The sequence below is a fragment of the Eulemur rufifrons genome, chromosome 14 (genome assembly GCF_041146395.1).
Source record: "Eulemur rufifrons isolate Redbay chromosome 14, OSU_ERuf_1, whole genome shotgun sequence".
Classification (NCBI taxonomy): domain Eukaryota; kingdom Metazoa; phylum Chordata; class Mammalia; order Primates; family Lemuridae; genus Eulemur; species Eulemur rufifrons.
The window spans coordinates 30854977-30867574 of NC_090996.1; the positions used below are offsets into that span (position 1 = coordinate 30854977).

A 12598-nucleotide genomic window follows, 5' to 3' on the forward strand; every position below is an offset into this window, starting at 1 on the left:
TTTTTATTTCAAACAGAGTGAACAATCAACTCCAAAATATCACACTTAGTAAGCCACCTCGTGAAATTTTTAGAAAGCAGTATATTTGTGCATGAATGAAGGTGGTATAATCAGATTCTATAAAAAGCCTGCCCCTGGGACATTCTGGAAAGCACATACCGTGCTTATGAAGGCTTTTATGAGTTGGATAAGGTTCAGAATGGGGGCATGCATTTAATCCACGCTGTAGAACTTCTGAAAGATTACATAAATCAGAGATGTATGCAATGCATGGGAACATTCTCGGCCAAACTGCCATCTGTCAGTGTTAACATCTATATGTTAGCAGGCGTGGTTTTGCATTATTGGTAGATCCTTGAACTTTTAGGGACAGACGTGATACGAAGAAAAATATCCCCAGGAGAAATGTGGAGAAATATACCTAAGTTATGGTGGATAGGGGAGGGAGAGAGACAGAGAAAGAGAGAGAGTTTAAATTAATTATCAAATGCTTCCTTGTATGAACACTAAGGGTCATACAAAGGGATTTTAGTATCTCACTGATTTTCACAACAGCCCCATGAAGTAATTGTTGGCCCCATTTTCTGCTAAGAAAACTGAGGCTCAGAGATAAAGTTGTATGTTCATAGCTATATGCTTAATTAATATGTGTGGAGTTGGGATTCAAAGATGAGTTGCTAGGACTCCAAATCTCCTGTGTTTGTGTGTGTGCATGCACGTGTGTATTTTCAGACTTATTGATACATAATTGACATAAAATACACTGCACACAGCTTTATAATTCGATGAGTTCTGACCTACGTTCACACCACTGCAACCATCACCCACCTCAAGCCAGTGAACATATCCAACACCCTCAAGGGTTTCCTTGTGCTCTTTGCAGCTCCTCTCCTGGTCTCCCCCCAGTCCCACCCTGGCCCAAGGTCATCACCACTCTGCCTCTGTCAATCTCACAACCTGGAGGCTCTTCCCTTATCCAGTCGTATTTTATTTACCGTATTTTATTTTTCCACTGTATGTGTGGAAGGCTAGGAAACAACATCCAGAAGTTTAGCTGAATACACTCCTGGCCCTCTGAGCAGCCCTGAGGTGTAAGTCTTCCCTCGAGTGACACTTAGACACCCTCACTCCACACTCCTCTGTATGACACATTCTCCTCTCGATGGTTTCTAAATCCCCAAGAGCAAACAGACTGGGCTTCCAGGGCAGAGGAGAGAAGGATGTGAAGTCTTTGAGAGCTGCGCCTCCTTAGGAGGGAGCACAGCTGCGTGGTGGATGTGTTCCTGGAACTCATACGATGTACAGTGCACAGTTTGACATGAATAATTTACCTCTAGGTTCACAAAAGGATTAAAAGAAGAGGAAGAAGAAGAACATACATACGACATGTCACTCTTTCCCCATAGTACTATCTTCTGCTATCTCAGAGCAGAAGTGGAGTGGTCTTGGATGTAGTGAATTTAAACAGTTTGGCATTGGATTAGGCCCTGATTTAAAGTTTTATTTTTCATATTAAAAAGATGAGTGTTACTTTTATATCCCAGAGAAGCAATGAGTAAACAAATAAAAAATTCATTAGAGACAGGCTGCTATCGCTGAGATGAAAGTTTGATGTTAGAACTCGGCTTTCAAAAGCCTAAAACCCAGTCAGTGGGTCATTAGCTCAGCAGGCAGCCAAACTAAAAAAGAATGATTTCGGGATGGGCAATGTCTCTGGTCTTCATTTCTTCAAGGTTTCAGAAATTAGCTTAGCACTTTCCCATACGGGGAGAATACTTACTCTTAACGGCTACAGTCATGGTTATGTTGAGAAAATTAAATTTCAACTAGGCTTTGGAGTCTTTCTTATGGTGTTTCTTCCCCCATTTTACCAGCTTATCACGTGCCACTGAGCACAGAGGTGGAAGAGAAAAGTTTGGGGAGGACAAGAAGTATTACATTAATAGTATTGCACTGTTCACAGCTGGGATGAAGTTTTGATTTTGATGCTGCCAGCAAGCCCCAGGGCTGAAGTTCAAGGTCATGGACTACAGCATTCATACACCTGTAACTTTTATCTACTTGGGACATTTTCTTTTCTTGGCAATGCCACCCATATTTCACGGAGGGGGCATCTCTCGTCTCATGTGATAAGGATGGAAACCTCTTTAATGACACTGATCCAAACCTGGCCAATCAGAGCTCTCTCCCCCTCCCAGGCACCGTGATTGGCCCAAGGAGGACCAATCAGAATCTTTCCCTGGCAGACGCTACATCGTCCCAGGGAGAAAAAAAGCTAATTGTTTAGCTGGGTTTTCTAAGCAGAAGAAATATTGGCTTGAGGCTGCCAGAGGGCAACTACCCCAGCAAATGGTGGGAGCCAATTTCAAAAAGGAAAAAAATATATATGTATATATATGAGGACTGAACATAAAGTGAAACAGAGCCGAGAGACAAGGAAGGAGACAGCTCTGACAACATTGCATACCAAGAAGTCCCTCCTGCACACATTTGTGTTGCTATTATTGAGCCAATCTGAGTGAGTTAAGTTTCTACCTCTGCAGTTGGATGGACCTGCCCTCGTATAACATTCTATGGAAAGTCTTTTCTCTGATTAGTCTGAGTATAGGATAAATATTGACCACAGTAGGCAACTTATGCTCTGCATTCCAATTTTTAGTACTGTAGCTTCCCCAACTTTTGAGTTCTCTTGGAGAGTAGAAAGTACCTGTTAGCATCAGACTGGGCTTATAGGACCGTAGAAAGAATATAGACTTTGGATTCATCCATGTTGTAACAAATGACGGAATTTCATTCTTTTTAAAGGCTGAACGGTGTTCCACCTTTTCTAAATCCATTCATCTGTTGATTGGCACTTAGGTGGTTTCCATATTGTAGCCATTACGAATAACGCTACAATGAACACGAGAGTGCAGACATCTCTTTAACAGACCAATTTCAATTTCTTTGGATATGTACCCAGGAGTAGAATTGCTGGATCATACGGTAATTCTATTTTAAGTGTAATGAGGAACCTCTTTACTGGTTTCCAAAATGGTTGTACCACTTTATATTCCCACCAACAAGTAAAGGTGTTCCCTTTACCTCCTCACCAACACCTGTTATCTTGCATCTTTTTTTTTCTTTCTTTCTTTTTTTGAAACAGAATCTCGTTCTGTCACGTGCCAGGATACCTGGCTAATTTTTCTATTTTTAGTAGAGATGAGGTCTTGCTCTTGCTCAGGCTGGTCTCAAACTTCTGAGCTAAGCAATACTCATGCCTCAGCCTCCCAGAGCGCTGGGATTACAGGCGTGAGTCACCTCGCATGGCCGGCATCTTTTTGAAAATAGTGATTCTAATAGGTGTGAGGTGGTATCTCATTATGGTTTTAATTTGTATTTCTCTCTAATGTGATGTTGGGCCTTTTGTATACCCGTTTGGCCTTTTATATGTCTTCTTTTGAGAAATGTCTATTCAGGTCCTCTGCCCATTTTTTAATAGGATTGTTTTCTTATTGTTGAGTAGTCTGAGTTCCTTGTATATTTTGGATAGGAGCCCCTTCTCTGATATGTATATTTATTTTAATTCCTCATTCCTATTGCATTTATGAAGTTTTGCTGTGGTCCTGATCACACAGTGGTTCCATCTTTGCCTTTTAAGGCGCTCGCAGCCATCTAACGAAGGAAAACCGACCATATGGTAGGAGCTACACTAAGGGCCTGCACAGGGTGCTGCGGGAACACTTCGTGCCCCCGGGAGGAAGAGGAAGAGGCGGGACCTGACCGGCCCAGCAGGCCCGCATCACCTGAGGATCATTGCATTGCCTGAGCCGGCGTGTTAGTGACTGCACGCAAACGTGCGCCCGGCTTCCTTCCGAGGCTCGCAAGATCAGTGTAGCGCCACGGGAGCTACTTCACAGCACCCCAGCTCGCACCTTCGGGGACCTGTTTTCCGGGTGAGTTCATGGCGCTCCCCATCCCTCTCCCTCCCCAGAGGCACCCCCTGAGGCCCCCTCCCCAACCCCTCCCCACTGGCCACCCGCTGGCTTCCCTCTGGGCCCCCTCCCCGCGCCCCTCACTGAGCTTCACTGAGCTTTGGCTGTGCGTCTCGCTTTTTTGATATATGTTTTGCAAATATTTTCTCCCAATTTGTGGGTTGTCTCTTCACTCTGATACTAAAGTGAAATAAGCCAGGCCCAGAAAGACAAGTAGTGCATAAGCTCACTTACATGTGGAATCTAAAAATCTGAATTTGTAGACAGTAGAATGGTTGTTACCAGAAGCTGGGGGACGGGGCTAGTGAGGAAAGGGGAGATGTTGGCCCAAGGATATAAAAGTGTCAGTTAGACAAGAGGACAGACGTCTGGTGATCTAGTTACTGTACAGCAAGGTGACTACGGTGAATAACAAATCTCGCACAGATCAATGCAATCAGAACCCCTGCGGATGAGGTTCGGGCGTGGGTATTTTGTAAAAGCATTCCACCTGCTTCTAGTGCGCGGCCAGGTTTGAGGGCCTCGTGAGTAGTTGAAATCTACCGTGTTAGATTTTAATTCTATGCCGCATGCTGATCACCTGGGTCCAACCCGAGCTACCAGGGCTCGGAAGGTCTACAAAGGGACTCCGGGAGCTGCCTTATTAGCAGGCTCTCCAGGTGATTCCGATGCAGACAACCCACAGACCACATTTTGAGGGGGAAAAATGCCTTAAGCTCTCTTTCGACTTTGATGTACTAAGAATCTGCTGGGTAAGGTATCTAGTGGGCTGTATTGATCAGAAAGGGAATCTTTATTTAAGCAGCAGAAAGTCTGAGGGCTAGTTTTCAGAAATTGTAGAATGGAGTCAGGTGAAAATGTATAGGTCAGGCTATTGTCCAGACAAATACATATAAGGAGGAAGAGGATGGTCGAATACGTAGGGGAAGCCAAGAGTGCGGTGTCAAATCCTATAGATGTGAGGTCCCATCCTGGTCTCCACTGCTCATGGTGTTTCTTCCAACGGTGGTGTTCACCTCTCGTGAACGTTACGAGAAAAGCTTTATAAAAATGAAACAAAAACTCTGTAGACAGGGGGATGTTCCCTGGGGAGCGTTCCAGGGAGGAATTTGGAAGAGCTTTGTGGAACAGATGAAAGATGAGGTCAGGAAGGGCACAATTTGGGTTATAAATGAAAAGGTTAACCTGGACATTTACTGACTTCAGGAGAGGTTATTATAAACAGACTAAGTGTTCTATGCCTAACCTGTTGTTGACATTGATGTTGCTACCTAAAAGGAGTTTAGAACTGAGACGATGTTAGGCTTCATCTACTGGGCTGTGCAGGTTGGCTGGAGATTGGAGTGGTTATAGCTGTCTGCTTAGCTTGCTCTTCCTGTGTTTATCTCCCTGAGCGGTTTGTGAAACTGGGAGTCAAGCAAGACATTTTTATGACTCTTCTATGTGGCATTTCCTTGAAATGGAAAGACTTCCTCAGTTGCTTCACTTAATTTTATTTCCATGTGTTCAGCATGGTTTCATAATAAAACTGCAGCATGCATTGAAAAAACGGGAAAATAGAAGCCCTGGGGAATCCTCAAAATGTTGATGATCCTGCATTGATTGCAACCGTCCCAGCTATTGGAGACTGCGGTAGGCGGCTTCTTAAGTGCTGCAGCCCCACATCCCAGCTTCGCGGTGTTGACACCCTTGTGTAATCTCTTCCCCTTGAGTGTGGGCTGAATCTAGCGGCTTTTCTTCTCAGAATATGACAAGAGTGATAGGATGTCAGTTCTGAGAACAGGTTACAAAATATGTGGCTTCCACCTGGGGGCACCTTGGCTTTTTTCTCTTGTTTTCTGTGATGAAGCAAGTTGGCATATTGTGGGCTGCCCTGTGCTTAGGGCTTTGTGGCTAGGAACAGAGGAAGGGAGGCCTCTAGGCCACAGGCCGCAGGAAACTGGGGCCCTCCTCTGACAGTCTGAAAGGACCTGAATCTTGCTAATGACCTTGTGAGTGAGCTGGGAAGTGGATCTTTCCCCAGCCAGCCCTGTAGGTGACCGTGGCCCTGACCAACACTGAATGCAGCCTCCTGAGAGCACCTGAGCCACCTGGGGTTCTGACTCACAGGGACTGTGAAATAATGAATGTTTGTTATTTTAAGATGCTGAGTCTGGAGGTAATTTATTACATGACAACAGATAACTAATACAAGGGCTTATGTTTGTTGTGGCTCTAAAGGTCAGGTGGCCCATTAGGAAAGTCCTGAGAATGCTATACCAGAGACAGTTCAGTGCGGCTTGGGGGTCACTTTCAAACCTTTGCTATTTAAAAGAAAATACTGAGCTTCTAATCTGGCTTCACCAATTTCTGGTAGCTGTGCAGTCTCCTCTTCGACTTCTCTGTGTCTTGCTTCTCTTATCCAGAAAGCGGAGATGGCTTTGCCTACCTTGAAAGTTCAGAATTAGAGATAAAATGGTTCTTATGGTAATCCATGAATGTGTATAATGATTATGCATCAATAAAAAAATTTTAAAAAAAAGGTTCTTATGACACAGGCAATGATGCTTTTTACATTTTTTAAATTTTATTTCAAAGTATTATTGGAGTACAAATGTCTTGGTTACATGAATCACTTTTGTAATGTTTAAGTCAGGGTTAAAAGTGTGCCTGTCACCCAGATAGGGTTCACTGTACCCATTGGATAGGTTTTTGCCCATCCCCTCCTCCCTTCACCCCTCCTGCTTGATTTCCTTTGAGATTTATTCCCCTCTATGCACATGTGTGCTTATCAGTTAGTTCCAATTTAATAGTGACTACGTGTGGTGTTTGTTGATACAAATAAGCAGATTTATGAGGTGCAGTGAGCAGCCTTCAAAGGTGGTTTCTGGGATTCCTGCACCCTGGTGAACATGCCTTGTATAATCTCCTCCTCATGAGTGTGGGAGGAGCCTATGATGGGATATCACTCCATGATAGGGGTATTCGGTTCATCCTCAATTGACTTTGAGTTAATTTGAAGGGAGATATTGAGAATTTTTGCATCTATATTCGTAAGGGATATTAGTCTATAGTTTTCTTTTTTTGCATCTTTTCTTAGCTTTGGTATCAAGCTGATATCAGTTTCATAAAATGAGTTGGGGAGGAATCCATCCTTCTCAGTGTTGTGGAATAATTTCTGCAGTGTAGTTACCAGTTCTTCTTTTGTAGGTTTGGTAAAATTCAGGTGTGTACCTGCCTGGCCAGGACTTTTTTTATTGGAAGATTTCTTATTGCTGCTTCAATTTCAGTGCTTGATATTAGTCTGTTCAGGAATTCTGTTTCCTCCTGATTGAGCCTACGGAGGTTGTGTTTCTAAGAATTTGTCCATTTCCTCCATGTTTTCAGGTTTTGGGGCATAGAGATTTTTATAGTATCCAAAGATGGTGTTTTGTATTTTCATGATATCTGTTGTGACCTCTCCTTTTGCATTTCTAAGTGAGCTTATTAGAGTCCTTTTCTTTCTACTTCTGGTCAGTCTAGCAAGAGGGCTGTCAATTTTGTTTATCTTTTCAAAGAACCAAATTTTTGTTTTAGTAATCTTCCGTATGGTTGTTTTATTTTTGACTTCATTTAATTCTGCTCTGACCTTGGTTATTTGTTTTCTGCTGGGTTTAGGATTGGTTTGCTCTTCCTTTTCCAGTTTCTTGAGATGCTTCATTAGTTTGTTGATTTGTGAACTTTATGTCTTTTGGATGTGAGCATTTAATGCTATTGGTTTTCCTCTCAGGAATGCTTTTGCTGTATCCCAGAGATTTTGATAACTTGTGTCCCTGTTATCATTTAGTTTGAAGAATCTTTTGATTTCTACCTGGCTCTCCCTCTTGACCCAATGGTCACTCAGCAATAGATGTTTAATTTCCATGACTTTGTGTAGAGGTGAGTGTTTCTGTTAGAATTGATTTCTAATTTTATTCCACTGTGGTCTGAGAAGATACATGGTATAATTTCTATTTATTAAAAATTTGTTGAAGTCTGTTGTGTGGCCTCAGATGTGATCAATTTTAGAGAAAGTTCTATGAGCTAAAGAGAAGAAATTATATTCAGTGTTATTTGGGTGGAATGTGCTGTAGCTGTCCGTTAGGCCTATTTTTTCTAGAGTTCTGTTTAAGTCCATTGTTTCTTCGCTTATTTTCTGGTTTGGAGGATGCGTCCAGTTCTGTCAGTGGGGTGTTGAAGTCCTGGCTATTATGGCATTGCTGTTTATTGTTTTGTTTAGCTCAAGCAGGATTTGCTTTATGCATCTGGGTGCTCCTATACTAGGTGCATAAATATTTATGATTATTAAATCATTTTGTTGTATTTTTCCCTCCACCACTCTATAGTGACCGTCTTTGACTTTCTTTACTTCTGTTGATTTAAAGCTTATGTTATCTGATATGAGAATGGCTATACCAGCTTTCTTTTGGTTTCCATTTGCCTGCAATATTGTTTTCTGTGCCTTCATCTTGAGTCTGAATGAGTCCTTGTGGGATAGATGCATTTCCTGGAGACAGCAGATACTTGGATTGTCATTTTTATCTATTCAGCCAGTTTTTATCTATTCAGTCAGTGGGCAGTTCAAACCATTCACATTTATTGAACGAATTGATATGCAGGGTGAATTTTTATTCATCCTGTTGAGTAGACTCTTATTTTGTCTTTCTCTTGAGCCATTATGGAATCTGAGTCATGGACTTTAACTTTTGGGTAATTTTACGCTGGTGGGTGGGTGTCTATTGTGCTGGTCAGTATATAATGCAGGTCTAAGTACTTCTAGCAGGGCAGGTCTAGTCTTTGCAAATTCTCTTAGCGATTGCTTGTCTGGGAAAGTCTTTATTTCTCCCTCATATGAGAAGTTTAGTTTTGCAAGATACAGAATTCTAGGCTAGCCATTATTCTGTTTTAGAAGATGGAGGATTGGTCCCCAGTCACTTCTGGCTTGTAAGGTTTCAGTTGAGAAGTCTGTAGTTAGGTTTTCCTTTGTAGGTTACCTGCTGTTTTCACCTTACTACTCCTAGGAGTGATTCTTTCATGTTTATTTTGGCCAGACTGATAACTGTGTCACGTGGTGATTGCCTTTTCACATTGAATCTCCTGGGAGTCCTGTGTGCTTCTTGTATCTGGATATTTAGATTTCTAGGTAGGCCAGGGAAATTTTCTTCAATTATGCCCTCAAGTATATTATCCAACCCTTGCGTATTTTCTTCTTTGCCCTCAGGGATGGCTATGATTCTTATGTTTGGCATCTTTATACAATTCCACATTTCTTCTATGTTTTTTTCATGCCTCTTGTCTCTGTGTTCTTTCTCTTTGACTGATTTGTTTAGCTCATAGGTATTATCTTGAAGCTCTGAGATTCTTTCTTTTCTGTGACCCAGCTTATTCTTAAGGCTTTCCACTGTGTTTTGTAATTCCTTGAATGCATTTTTAATTTGCAGAACTTGTTTGGTTTTTCTTTAATACTTTGATTTCTTTAGAGAATTTTTCATTCATTTCCTGCATTGTTTTTGTGACTACTTTGTGTTGGATTTCTATTTTCTCTTGTATTGCATTGAGCTTTCTTATAACCCATATACAAAATTCTTAATCTGTCATTTTAACCCTTTCATTTAGGTTGGTATCCATTGCTGAGGAGCTATTGATTTCTTTTGGGGGCATCTTTTCTCTTTGATTTTTTTTTTTTTTTAATTTCCAGAGTCCTTTTGCTGGTTTCTTCTCCTCTGGCCTCTCATTCGAGAGCTGGGGGTGCTAGGACTGGGTTATGGTCCCGTTTTCAAGTCCCCAAAGATCCGTCCATGACTCTGTCAGGGAGAGGAATGCTGGTCCTGAATTGCCTTTGGGGTGTTTTAGCAGGTTTGATGAACCTCTTGGGTTTACCTCTGACCTGTTGTCTTTACCTCTTCCCAATGGAGTTGTAGTGAGTTTGGTACCCAAACTGAAGCTCCGGGCTGGTAGATTGAACTTGTGGGTACAAATCCCCTGCTCCCTAATAGCTTGAGATGGAAGGCACTATGTTTAGCTATGAGGTTGTTCCCACTGTCATTGATTGTAGTTTGTGTGGAGGAGCCAGTCACCGAGGTAATCTATTGTGCTCATTGTAGGCTGTGGTCCCCCAGTTGGGGTTTATGAATGCCCCAAGCTTTTAGAGGGGCCTTGTAGCTCCCAGGGATTGCTTGGACCCTACTCCCCACCCTGAGGTGGGGGAAGGAGCAAGATAGATCATAGCTGGGGTGTGAGAGCCTGCGTGTGGGGCTTTGCTGAGCCTCTAAGGTGCTCAGAGGTTGCTTATCCGGCTGCTAGGGGGAGCCGCTGGTATGGAGTTCAGGGCTGTCTCTCCAAGCCTGGGGGCTGCTCCTGATGGGAGAGTCTAATCGTGTGATTATTGAGGCCCCTCGCCAGGCTTTTTCTGTCCCTGTCCACAAGCCCGGGCACTTTCCCCTCTGATCTGTCCCTTGTGTTCGCTCCTTGCCCAAGACAGGCTCTCGAGTTTCCCCACAGTGCATGTGTCTGACCGGCTGGCGTGCATCTCTGCACGATGCTGACAGATTGGGGAACTCCAATTGTGTACCCCTTTTCTGCCCCTAGACCCCAAGGCAAGGCATGTGGGCCTCTCTATCTGCAGAGGTCTCTGCCAGGGGGATGTTCCCACCAGAGGAATAGTGGCAGCTCCAGAAAACTCTTGGATCAAGCTGCACTCCCTATTGAAGAGAGTGATTGGGAAGGGGGGGGGGGGCAGCTGCTCCAATTCAGCCTGTGGCACCCAAGGCATTTGGTTGCCATGGGAACCAGTACTTATGCAAATTCAGCCTCAGTGCCACAGCCTACTCCAATATGGTGGTGCTGGGTGAGGTGGGGGGGTGCTATGGAACACGCTCTCAGCCCCCTACTGTCCTGTGCTCCTCCACACCTTCCTGATGGGTAAGGGCTCTCTCTTGCCACCAGTCCCTAGAACTGGGACCTCTCCCCTAAGCCTCCCTGCCCCGATGTCTGCACCAGCTGTAGATGAACCCTCCAAATGCCTGTGGGCAGGAAGATTGCAAACTGCGGCTGTACCACCGGCTTGGGTAGGGACACATCCCCGGCACTGAAAGCCGATCATTCAGCACAGAGGACTCTAGTGGCTGCTATGGTGAGGGGAGGGGCTGTGGTCTCTTTGCACCACTCTGGTGTCCAGGGGGCACCGGGTCCTGCCCTCCTCTCCAAGCTGCCAGGGCTGCGGCTATGCTCTCTGAGGCAGGCTCGGCTGAGAATGTGCCCCCGTTGTGGGGAGCCAAGTCTCCCAACGCAAAGTGCTTTAGCAGTTGCTATGGGGCATGTGTGGCCACACAGTTACAGGCTGGCTGGAGCCAAAATTACTTTCTGGGATGCCAGGAGTGGAGGAAGTGTGGAGGAGGAGGCGCCCAGATGCAGGGATGCTGGCTCTCTGGTCCCTTGTGGCACTGTCCAGCAGGATGAGAGCCGTGTGTCCTGTTGCTGGCCTGAGGCACCTGGGTGGGAAAGGGGAAGACCCCTTACCCTTTCCCAGGGCTCCAGAACTCCCTGGCTTTGGTTTGTGCCACCAATTTCTTTTTTCTGTCCTCCTCTCTCTCAGCTGCACAGTCTTCCTGGTGATGTCCCTGGACTCCACTGGTATGTGTCCCTGTGGTCCACTTCCAAGCAGTAATCACTTTCTGTTCTCATCAGTCCAACCCTCAACCCTTCTGCCAGGATAGTCCAACAAGCTATGTCTCTAGTTGGCCATCTTGGCCACACCCTGTGCTGGGTTATTGTTCAAGAATCTAAGCATCAGTGATAACAAGAAGTAAGGTAAATGAATGGCTGGCTTCCTTACAGGATAGGTGTCAGTGGAGATGAGCCTGTGTTTGCCTTTCTGAGCAGTACGGAGGCAAAGGACCAATCTGCACTCAGTCAGACTCTGATCACAGTGACAAAGCCAGTGAGTGTCAGCATCACCCCTGGGATCAGCCTGAATGATTGTGGTCTTACTCCTGAGACTTAGGTTATGGTAAGATTTAGAGGTAAAGTGGCCAAGAAAGTTCTACAATAGTCTGGAGCCATACTGTCCAATGTGAGAGGCCCTAGCTGGGTGTGGCTTTTGAGCACTTGAGATGTGGCTGGTCCAAGTTGAGATGGGCTGTGAGTGCGAAATGCACACCAGATACCAAAGACTTAGTGTGACGAAGAGAACGTAAAACTTCTCTTTAATATATTTTTATATTTATAACATGCTGAAATGCTAATATTTTTGGTATACTAAGTTAAGCAAGATATATTATTAAAATTAATGTCACCGTCACCTACCTTTCTTTTTACTTTTTTGGCAGGTCTATTAGTTTAAAATTACATATGTACCTTGCATTATATTTTTGTTGGACGGTGCTAGTTGAAAGCATGAAGGGAATCTACACCAGAGATGGCAAGACTAAGACAAAAATCAAAATTAAACATGAACTAAAAAAATTAAAAATGTAATAAGTCCATATGTAAATCACTAGAGAAGAAGTAAATCATGAATTTGTTACATATCCAAATCTGTAATATTGGAGTGGGAAGAGAGTTTTCCAGCCTTTTCCTTTCTTTTCCCTTCCCTCCCTCCTTCATCCTTCCCTCCTTCAGCCTTCCTC

The 12598-nt window shown here is 44.0% G+C and overlaps 1 long non-coding RNA gene across 1 annotated transcript in view; it reads left to right on the forward strand.

Annotated features, from left to right (window-relative positions):
• The first annotated feature begins 3618 nt into the window (after positions 1 to 3618).
• The window catches only part of LOC138394698 (uncharacterized), a 32955-nt gene continuing 23975 nt past the window's right edge, over positions 3619 to 12598 (forward strand). The window contains exon 1 of the long non-coding RNA XR_011235314.1: positions 3619 to 3935. This is a non-coding gene — a long non-coding RNA (uncharacterized lncRNA). The remainder of the gene's footprint in view (positions 3936 to 12598) is intronic.